The sequence below is a fragment of the Garra rufa genome, chromosome 20, assembly GCF_049309525.1.
Source record: "Garra rufa chromosome 20, GarRuf1.0, whole genome shotgun sequence".
Taxonomy (NCBI): domain Eukaryota; kingdom Metazoa; phylum Chordata; class Actinopteri; order Cypriniformes; family Cyprinidae; genus Garra; species Garra rufa.
Genome location: NC_133380.1, coordinates 70,788 through 82,396, shown reverse-complemented (window position 1 = coordinate 82,396; position 11,609 = coordinate 70,788). Strand labels below are relative to the sequence as shown.

The 11,609-nt window shown below is 29.5% G+C and overlaps 1 long non-coding RNA gene across 1 annotated transcript; it reads left to right on the top strand.

The window, feature by feature from the left end:
* The first annotated feature begins 153 nt into the window (after nucleotides 1-153).
* Nucleotides 154-1,007, top strand: LOC141294229 (uncharacterized). The gene is made up of 2 exons (XR_012340904.1): nucleotides 154-278; nucleotides 381-1,007. It is a non-coding gene; the product is annotated as an uncharacterized lncRNA (long non-coding RNA).
* The last annotated feature ends 10,602 nt before the right edge of the window (nucleotides 1,008-11,609 follow it).

Genomic DNA, 11,609 nt, shown 5'->3' with positions numbered 1-11,609 from the left:
TTGAACAACGCTTTCAATCGGCAGTCTAAACGAGCCACTTTAGAGAGCCACTGCTGTAGAGTAGAAGATCACATGCATCAATTTACATTTCAAATATTTCAAAACTGAATACGCTTAGGAAAAAGTTAAAGACTAAAGCTGCTTTAAATCCACAGGGAGCAGGAACCAAGGATCGCACTTTAGTTCGCATCATGGTGACCCGCTCTGAGGTGGACATGCTGGACATTCGTCAGGAATATATGAAGAACTATGGGAAATCTCTATACACAGCCATATCTGTGAGTACCTGTGTAACAACCCCTCAAAATATCCTTAATGTTTTTGAGTATTGAGAATTAAAACACTGTAATGATTGTAATCAAACTAATTTGCACTTCTAGGGTGACACCTCAGGGGATTATAAGAAACTACTGCTGAAGCTGTGCGGTGGAAGCGATTAGAAGATACAGATGCTTTCAGACACTCAGAGGACAAGAAGCCACACACATCTTATGCCTTACTTTCGTTTGCATTCTTACATACATGCATGTTATACCGTACTCCATGCAAAAGCACATGTGTGCATATAAGCTGCACGTTACATTTCATGCTCTTCTTTTACTATATTTTTATGTCAAGAGTAGCAAATTATATCTTTCTGTGCCTTCTATGCTCAAAGCAGTGGCTTAGCCAATTATTGTTTATATCAGCATATATATTTGATGTATGCATTTCCTCCAAGTATACTTTGTTTGCAAGTTTATTCAAGACAATTGAGGATTATGTATTGTGCACAGATCTGAATGCCAAAAAATGCTTTTAAACATTTATGTATTTTAATATACATCTACTAGGGAAAATGTGCCATAAATGTTAGTTTTAGTTATCATGTTGGGCATAAATTAACATTTTATAGTAAAGAAATGTATATTTACTGCATCTTATGCATACAACACTCATATGTTTAATTATACACACTTCTTTTGTTGTATCCTCCCTATTGAGGCCAAAAAAAAGTGGTAATGATGGTGCTGTCTTTGTGTTTTTTCATGTTTCCTCTGTACAGAGCCAAACACAAATATGAAATGCTAAGTAAATCCTGCCTGAAAGAGATAATAACTCAAGCGTTCAACTCGAATTAAGTTGGTATTTCTTCAACCGCCCCTTTGGTACTATCAGTGCTGACTTCTAAAGCTAATTCAGCTGTGCCCTCAAAAACACCCTGATAAATATTAATAACAACATTCATATAATTATTCCTACTAGATCAGGCATAGCTCACAGTCAAACAGTATTACAAACGACAGAATAAACATGGGAGATTTCTTATCTAAAGTGACATTACCCAGGCAAAAATTATAATCATAATCATAATTAGATGCAAATCTTAAATGGCATAATGGAAATTATTTAATATTCCTATAGGATTTTTATAGTTTTATAAAAACATTTAAAATTTTGTAAAATTTATTATGATAATATAATTGTCAATAAATAAAATCACTCGACTTAATATTTCTTGTAGTTATCCCAAGGTCCGGATGATATAAAAAATCTAATATACATAGAGGGAGCAATATAGGATTTTTATAGTTTTATAAAAACATTTAAAATAATGTAAAATTTAATATATACATTTAATTATTAATAATTAAAATTACTTAGTATTTTGATTGTTTTATAAAAAATATTTAAAATAATGTGCAAACTATATTTAATTTAATATAATGTAATTGTAATAATTTTTTTTAGTTATCTCAAGGTCTGGACAATATAAAAAATAAAATATACATAGAGGGAGCAATATAGGATTTTTTATAGTTTTATAAAAACATTTAAATTAATGTACAATTTAATATAATAATATAAATAATAATTAAAATTATTTAGGATTTTTATAGTTTTATTAAAAACTATTACTTAAGGTCTGGACAAGAAAAAAATAATATACAGAGAAGGAGCAATGTAAAAATATAAAATATATCTCTCATTAAACACATGATGAAAAATTCAAGTAATTAAAATAATGAATGTAATATCCAAGATATATTAAGATATTCATAGTTTTATGAAAACGTTAAACTATTTTATTTTATTGTAGTTGTAAAAAATATTTTATAAAATGCATTATTTTACAATATATACATTAAAATCTTAGATTCAATTTATTAAAAATTTTTATGTAGCTTTTTATAAAACTATAAATATCTTACACAATGCATATTATAAAATAAATGCATATATTTTATAAAATGCATTATTATATAAATATTGTAAAATAATGCATTTTATAAAATTGTATATTTATTGAAAAATACTTTATAATAAATAATTATATATATATATATATATATATATATATATATATATATATATATACATACATACATATAGTTATATATAGTTATCCCAAAGTCTGGACAATATAGAAAATGAAATATAAGATTTTTATTTTAGGATTTTTTTTTTTTATTATTATTTTTTTTTATATAAAAGCATTTAAAATTTAATATAAGAATATAATTATTAATCATTACTTAATATTTTTATAGTGTATATGAATTTATATTTAAGAAACTATAATAATATAGTTTTATTTAAAAAAAAAAGTGAAACTTTTATATAGGCCTAATATCTTAATAATCTAATATTTTTGTAGTTATCTCAACATCTGGACAATATAATAAATAAAATATGCATAGAGGGAGGGGTGTGTGTGTGTGTGTGTGTGTGTGTGTGTGTGTGTGTGTGTGTGTGTGCGTGCGTGCGTGCGTGTGTGTGATACACGATTAAACTAACTAGAGTCATATGACATAAAATGTATTTTAATTTTTAATTTGCTTAAACCAAAAAGAAATATATAGAAACATTTCTGTTTTAATAGCAAAACAAGTAGTCAGTAAAGCTGAATGTCTTGTATACCCTCTTAGTATTTCTGCCACTTGTAATTAGCCGTGTTTAAAAAAAGATTTTAATAGCCAAGGAGGTTTTTAGCTCACTGTGGCTGAATCATGGGGAACATCCATCAACCCGCTTCCCGCAGTGCAGGCCGAAGAAGAAGAGTCGCTGCTCCCAGATCAACTCCAATACAACATCCTGGTTATTTATACCAAGGCCAAACTGCTGAAGACGGAAAGATACATGAGTGGAATTTAGTTAAACAAGTTCATCGAGAACACAATATGACAGTCAGTCATGATGTCAAAAAAAAAAATTGAAATCATTTCCAGTTAGATTTTAGTTTAGAGACAGGACTTTTATTCTGTAATATAGTGTTCGCTTATAAAACTAAAGGCATGAAAACTAATATGTTTGATTGGTATAAATAAATAATATGTAAATATAAATACTACGATAGTGAGTCAGTAAAAGCAAAAGCTGCCTCACACATTATGACTCAGGAGTTAAATTCAGGATATTATTGTTTACACCAGTAGAGGGCACAATTACCCTGTTTATGTAAAATACTATGACGAACAATGCAAAAAAAAAAGACATTTCATAAATGTCAGTCTATTATGGTATTTAAAAAAAATAGAATTAAATAAATACATACGCAAAAAAAATGTGTTTTCTTTTGCGTAAACCTTTTAACGTTTTTAATCTCTGATTAAGTTAATTACATCAGTTTGTTTTTCCAGAAATAATCAGAATTATTATTATTATTATTGTTTTTTCATGAATGTCAGTCTATTATGGTATTTAAAAAATATTTAAATAAATACATACGCAGAAACCCAGAGTTTTCTTTTACGTTAACCTTTTAACATTTATTAATCTCTGGAAATGTATTACATGAGTTTGTTTTTCCAGAAATAATCTGAATTATTATTATTTTTGTTTTTAGAGAACAAGACTTAATATGTTATGTCATTTTGCAAAAAAATACTGAGTAGGCTTAAAAAAAAAAAAAAAAAAAAAAAAAAAAATATATATATATATATATATATATATATATATATATATATATATATATATATATATATATATATATAAATGACATTTCATAAATGTCAGTCTATTATGGTATTTTTAAATAAATAAATAAATGCATGTATATGTGTTTTCTTTTAGGTTAACCTTTTAACGTTTTTTAATCTCTGAAAATTGATTACATCAGTTTGTTTTTCCAGGAATAATCGGAATTATTATTATTATTATTATTATTTTTAGAAAACAATTATGTCATTTTGCAAAAAATACTGAGTATGTCCACATTTTAAGTGGAAAATAAGAGAAAAATACTGAGTATGTTTTAAAGTGGAAAATAAGACAAAAATACTGAGTATGTTTTTGTAACTGAAAAAAAATCACTTAAAATGACATTTTATAAATGTCAGTCTGTTTTTTTTATAATTAACTAATATTTAAATTATTTTTTTAATAATTAAATATAATCCTTTTTAATTTAAATATTAAATATTTTTCTTAAATGTTATGGTATTTAAAAAATAAATAAATAAATACATACCTAGAAACCCGAGTGCTTTCTTTAACGTTAACATTTTTAATCTCTGAAAATTGATTACACCTGGGGGGTTCCCCAGAAATAATTGTCTTTCAGCATGTAGTTCAAAAATTAAATAGAAATCAATTTAAAATTAAAAACAACAGTCTTGATTATTCAAGGCTTATACAGGAAATGAGGTTCCACTGAGAGCAATTAACTTATATCTAACCTCTAGATAAAATAAAAACCAAAAATCTGTTCATACATAATAACCATGTCTTTTCAAAGACTGTTTTTAAATTGTATTTACCTCTGTGTGCTATTCCCTTCACAGAAAAGGTCCACAAGGCTGCATAGAAGTAGTCATTTTATCATCAATCAGTCACAACAAATAACTATTTTACATGTCTCTTTATGAGATCTTCTTTAATTACATTCTACCAGATGCAGACAAAGATCTTCTGTATCTGTGTCTTGATTTTTGGAGAAGTGTATCCAGACATGTGTGTTCTCTAATTGGCAGTTGTTGGTTTTATCTAAGCATTGACAACACTCACTTATCCTTCGCGTGGGAGTTCAGTGTAAAACAGCTTCAATTTAGAGCAACCAATTTGCAGTGTCACAAGGTTTGTCAGATGGGAGTAACCCACCCTGCTTTGCTGACATGTGGTTCTTTCCATCTGTCAGCTGTGTTTCTGCACACTTTGTTAGGTCTTGCATAACTCAGATCAATTGGCGTGAGAAGTGATAGTTCATTAGTTCACCGTGTTTGCATGTGTCTGACACACATCCTTTGCACCTCTTGTTATCTGCGTTGGTAGTCCAATAAAATGAGTCAGTCTGGTTTAATCCCTGTGTTTATCTCTCTTTGTATGTTTGAGGTAACTGATAATTGACTGGATACTTATTAATCTGCTTTGCGTTACCATGTTAAAACCCAAAGTGGCCCCTTATAGCTTGTGAACTCCACGTAACCTTTAGTTCTTCATCCGTAAGGCGGTCTGAGCCGTAGTGCTAATGATGGAAGTCATTTCATGAAGATGTGTAAACACTCTTTCAGCTCCCACTTTTATACTGGCTTTCAGCATTATGATGTGAACTTTGAACATTAAGGATGGATGGTCTACAAAGGCATAAATCAGAAATGCTCTTGCTTATATGGATGATATTAAATAAACAGGGATTGAGCAGGATAATCATTTTTCACATGCTATCCAGAATCGTGGGGTGTGGAGTTTGCTCTTGTAATATGAATCTCAGAAAAACAAAATGTGGAAAATAAGACAAAAAATACTTAGCAGGAATGTTTTTAAGAAAACAAGACTTAATGTGTTACGTCATTTTCCTTTTTCAGATGAATCTCGATTTAAGATTTTTTTGTTTTTAAATAAAACAAATACTGAGTATGTTTTTTTTTTAACTGGAAAATAAGACAAAAAATACTGTTTTTTTTTTTTTTTTTTTTTTTTCAGAAAACAAGATTTAATATGTTTTGTCATTCTCAGATGAATACAACTCGATTAGATTTGTTTTTAAGAAAAAAAAAGACAAGATACTGAGTATGTTCTTTTTTTTTTTTACCGGAAAATAAGATTAAAAAATAGGATTTTTTTTATTTGAAAACAAGACTTGTCATTTTCAGATGAATACAATTTGATTAGATTTTTTTTAAGAAAAAAAAAAGACAAGATACTGAATATGTTTTTTTTTTAACTGGAAAATAAGACTAAAAATACTAAGTTGGATTTTGTTTTTTTATAAAACAAGACTTAATATGTTATGTAATTTTGCTTCTCAGATGAATACATCTCGATGTAAGTTTTTTTTAAAGAAAAAAAAGTATAGAATTTTTTTTTTTTTCAGAAAAAAAGACTTAATATGTTTTGTCATTTTTAGATGAATAAAACTTTTTTTAAAGACAAAAAAGACAAGATACTGAGTATGTTTTTTTAAAACTGGAAATCCAACAAAAAATACTAAGTAGGATTTTGTTTTATAGAAAACAAGACTTAATATGTTATGTTATTTTGCTTCTAAGATGAATACTTCTCAATTTAAGATTTTTTTTGTGGAAAAAAAAGACAAAAAAAAAACTAAATATGTTTTTTTTTTACTGGAAATTAAGATAAAGAAATACTGAATAGGAATTATTATTATTATAATTTTTGTTTTTAGAGAACGAGACTTCTGTCATTTTGCAAAAAAATACTGAGTATGTTTTTTAAGTGGAAAATAAGACAAAATACTGAGTAGGATTTATTTAGAAAACAAGACTTCATATGTTATGTCGTTTTGCTTTTTAGATGAATACATCTCAATTTAAGATTTTTTAAAAAGAAAAAAAGACAAAATACTGAGTAAGTCTTTTTAAACTGGAAAATACAATAAAAATATTGAGTAGGAGTTATTATTATTATAAAAAAAACAAGATTAAATATGATATTTAGCTTCTCAGATGAATACAATACTTTTTTTTAAGAAAGGTAGGAAAGTAGGAATTTTCATTATTTTTTTATTTTATTATGTTTTATGGACTTAATGTGTTATGTCATTTTGCTTTTAAGATGAATACTTCTCAATTTATTAAGACAAAAATACTAAATATGAATTATTATTATTTTAGTTTTGAGAGAACACGACTTAATATGTTGTCATTTTGCAAAATATACTGAGCATGTTTTTTAAAATAAGACACAATAAGACACAAATAATGAGTATTTTTTTAACTGAAAAATAAGAAAAAATACTGAGTGGGATTTTTTTTCCTTATTATTATTATTATTATTATTATTATTATTATTAAATATTATTATTATTAAAAAAACATGGCTTAATTTAATATTTTGCTTCTCAGATGAATACAATACATTTTTTAAGAAAAGAAGTCAAAAAATACTATGTTTTTTAAATTGAAAATTAGACAAAAAATACTAAGTAGGACTTTTTATTATTTTTTATTTTATTATTATGTTTTATAGACTTAATATGTTATGTCATTTTGCTTCTAAGAAAAATACTTCTCGATTGAAAATTAAAAAAAAATCCAAAAATACTAAATATTAAAATATTTTCTGAAAACAAGACTTAATGTTATATCATTTTGCTTCTCAGATGAATACATCTCGATGTAAGATTTTTAAAAAGAAAAATAAGTCAAAAATACTGAGTATAAATTATTTTTTTTAGAAAATGACTTAATATGTTGTCATTTTGCTTTTTAGATGAATACATCTCAATTTAAGATTTTTTTAAAGAAGTTTTTTAGTTTTTTTGTTTTTTTTAAGAAAACAAGACTTCATATGTTATTTCATTTTGATCGATCTCGATTAAACTCAACAAATTTTTCTTTAAACTGTAAAATAAGACAAAAATACTGAGTAGGATTTATTATTTTTTTTTTTAGAAAATGACTTAATATATTATGTCATTTTGCTTTTTAGATGAATACATCTCAATTTAACATTTTTTTGAAAGAAAAAAAAGACCAAATACTGAGTGAGTTTTTTTAACTGGAAAATGCAAAAAAAAAAGACTTATGATATTTTGCTTCTCAGATGAATACAATACATTTTTTTGTTTTTAGAAAACAAGACTTAATATGTTATGCCATTTTGTTTCTCAGATGAATATATTTTGATTTAAGATTTTTTTTAAATAAAAAATAAAATGTTTTTTATTAGTATTACAAAAAAATACTAAGTAGGAATTTGTAGTTTTATTAAAAAACAAGACTTAATATGATATTTTGCTTCTCAGATGAATACAATACTTTTTAATAAAAGGAAACAAAAAATAGAATTTTTTTAAAAGTGAAAAATAAGACAAAAAATACTGAATAGATTTTTTTTTTAAAAACAAGACGTAATATGTTGCTTCTAAGATGAACACATCTCAATTTAAGATTTTTTAAAAGAAAAAAAGACAACTGGAAAATAAGACAAAAAATACTGAATTGGATTTTTAGAAAACAAGACTTAATATGTTAATAAAAAAATAAAAAGACAAAATATATACTATATACTATACTATATATTAACTGGAAAATTCTCAATTTAAGATTATTTTATAGAAAAAAAGACAAAATACTGATTGTCTTTTTAAAACTGGAAAATATGACAAAATATTGAGTAGGATTTTTTTTTTTTTTTAGAAAACAAGACTTAATATGTTGTCATTTTGCTTCTCAGAATAATACATCTCGATTTAAGATTTTTTTAAAAAGGGAAAACAAGACAAAAAATACTGAGTATGTTTTAAAAAAACAGGAAAATAACAAAAAATACTGAGTATGATTTTTTTTAGAAAACAATAATGTTATGTCATTTTGCTTTTCAGCTAAATACATCTCGATATAAGATTTTTTTAAGGAAAAAAAAGACAAAAAATACTTAGTATGTTTTTTTTTTTTACTGTTAAATAAGACAAAAATAGTGGGAAAAGAGTGGGAAAATTCAGTATTCAGTAGGTCCATTTGCTTATTTACATACTTTTTATAAAGCAGAACTTCTAACTTCTAATATTTATTCTGTCATACAGTTTACTTTCTCTTAAACAATTTTTTTTAACTACATTTTGTTATTACAGTGATCTCTTCATCCTGCTTTGAGACCACTTGATAATCTTTATAAACCAGCTACCATGTTCCAAATTTAAATGTATTTATTTATTTAAACGTCTGTTATATTATTACAATATAATAAAATCACAAACAGCACAGTCACATTTACTGAAAATCAACAGTGTGCGTTGTACAGCACATGTTCCAGCGCAAAGTCCCCTTGCACTTGTTATGTCATGATGCATCATCCTCATAACCGTGTAGCCTTTTTTGCCCGAAATTTTGAACAGTAGTGCACGCCCATTGGAGAAAACCAGGTGTGTCTCAGGCAAATCCCCGCCCACTTTACCCTATATGGACATAGTACGGGAAGTTGATTGACAGCAGGCAGCAGCTGCTGAGATACCGAGACATGGCGGAGCGTACAGTTTGAGTAGGGAACGCCAGAAGAGTTGCGCTACTTTTGCTCCCACTTGAGTCCGCACGGTGCCAGATAAATGGCCAAGAAGAAACTATAAACTCAGACGAACATGCTCTCCTCGGCAGCGCAGGGAAAAATGGACGAAGTTGCCTCGCGTAAGTGATCCGGGAGAAATGTCTCGCTGTTTAGTGCAGTCAACAGCCTCAGGCAACAAACATGGCTTCGGTGCCTTTCTGCTGTTTCTAATGAAAACCCGCTTCATTAAGCCAGCACATCTCATGGCGCATTGGCTGAAATCCTACAAGTGAGCGGACAGAAAGAAGTTCCTGCTGCATTCATCGGGTTTGTGTGTGAGGGGGGATCGGCTCTACGGCGATAGCGCGCAGCTAGCTACTTAGCTAGGGAACTGTAGGAACTGCAATGGAGCCCAAGCACAAAGAGTTACTACACCAGTACCACCAGAACTTACTGGACTCCATCACCGATGCAGACCCCCTGATAGAGCTGCTGAGCAAATCGGGAAGCCTCAGCGAACAGGAAGCCTTCGAGCTGGACCAGAACTGCTCCTCCAGTGCCGAGAAAGTGGACCAGCTCCTGAAGATGCTCATGAACAAGCAGAGCGACCATTTCCTGGACCTCTGTGTGGCCCTGGAGAAGACATACCCTCACCTGTACTCTACCCTCTTCACCAACGGCGGAGGACCAGCTGAGCATTCTGGTAAGATGCACTACATGCTTGATTCACGATGTGTCCTTTAAAACACTGACTGACTTGTAGATGGAGGTGAAAGGTCTAGTAGAGTGTGTGATCTGATTGCTGTAGAATATGTGTTTGCATGCAGCATAACATGCATTTGCATGCATGATGAGGTCATGCTTTTAATTATTGTGCATTGGATGCTGACATGTGGTGATGACTTGAAATTGTGCTGCAGCTATTTTCAACTTTGGATCAATAGTAAAGTGGATTGGACGGTGATTTGCATCAGAAATACACAAGTTACAATGATGGTTGGTGGTTTAACTGATTTCTAGAGGGAAGTAAAATAACTAATAGAGGGTAGTTTAAAAGTGTGGTATTTTTGTGATCTGATTGCTGTAGAATCTTTGCATTTGCATGCATGATGAAGTAATGCTTTTGACTATTGTGAGAGTAAAGAGAGAGTAAAGTGCTGGATAACAGATTGGGAGGTGAACATGCTTAATTCATGATGTGCATAAGAAATATACAATTGCAATAAGTTGCAACACTAATTTTTGGTGGTCTGTCTGACTTAGATGGAGTCTAGCAGAGGTTGACCATCACACAGTGTGTGATCTGATTGCTGTAGACTTTGTAATTGCATGCACCATAACATGCTTCTGCATTTGTATGCATTATGAGTTCATGCTTTTGGATTATTGTGCATTGCATTTTGACATGTGATGATGATTTGAAGTTGTGCCTGAGCCATTTTTAGCATTGGATCAATAGATTTGAAGGTGAACTTGATTCATGACGTGTATCAGAAATACACGTTACAACACTGACGTTTGGAGGTCTAACTGACTTCTAGATTGAGGTGAAAGGTCTAGCAGAGGTTGACTATCACACAGTGTGTGTGTGATCTGATTAGGGATGGCGAAAACTAAAAAATTTCTTGACCGACCACCGAGCCTCATTAGCCGGTTGAAACCGGTTAACCGGTTAGTTTAAAATATGGTACGCTATTTGAAATAACAGCCATTTCGAGCCGCTCCTGCTATTTCGCAAGTCTGTCGCATCTGGCCGCGATCACACCGAACGCGTCTTTTAGTTCTAAAAACGCGAGGCGGACAGCACTGCCTTTTTTTTGGTGACTTTTAATAAAGGAGCGTGCTGCGTTTTTTTTATGTTGCTAAGCAACGACCAAAACAGCTGTCCTGTCAGTCAAATCAAAGGATTATAGCGTGAGCGCTCTAAAATCTTAGTTTTATGCATAGACTGTTTTATGCTGTTAAGTAAACTGTCATATTAGCAGAAACCCTAAAAAATACAGCTCCGGGTTACCCACGATAGACACAAAAGGTTTCTCCTCTATTTCTTGCAGTCTCCGGACTTTTTAAGCAACCGTAAAATTCCGTCACCACAACAGAAGGCCCGCCTCTCCATTCATTCGATTGGACAATGGAAAAGAACGCGAATGACGTTGGGCGTTTTTCCGCTCAGAGTTGATTTTTTT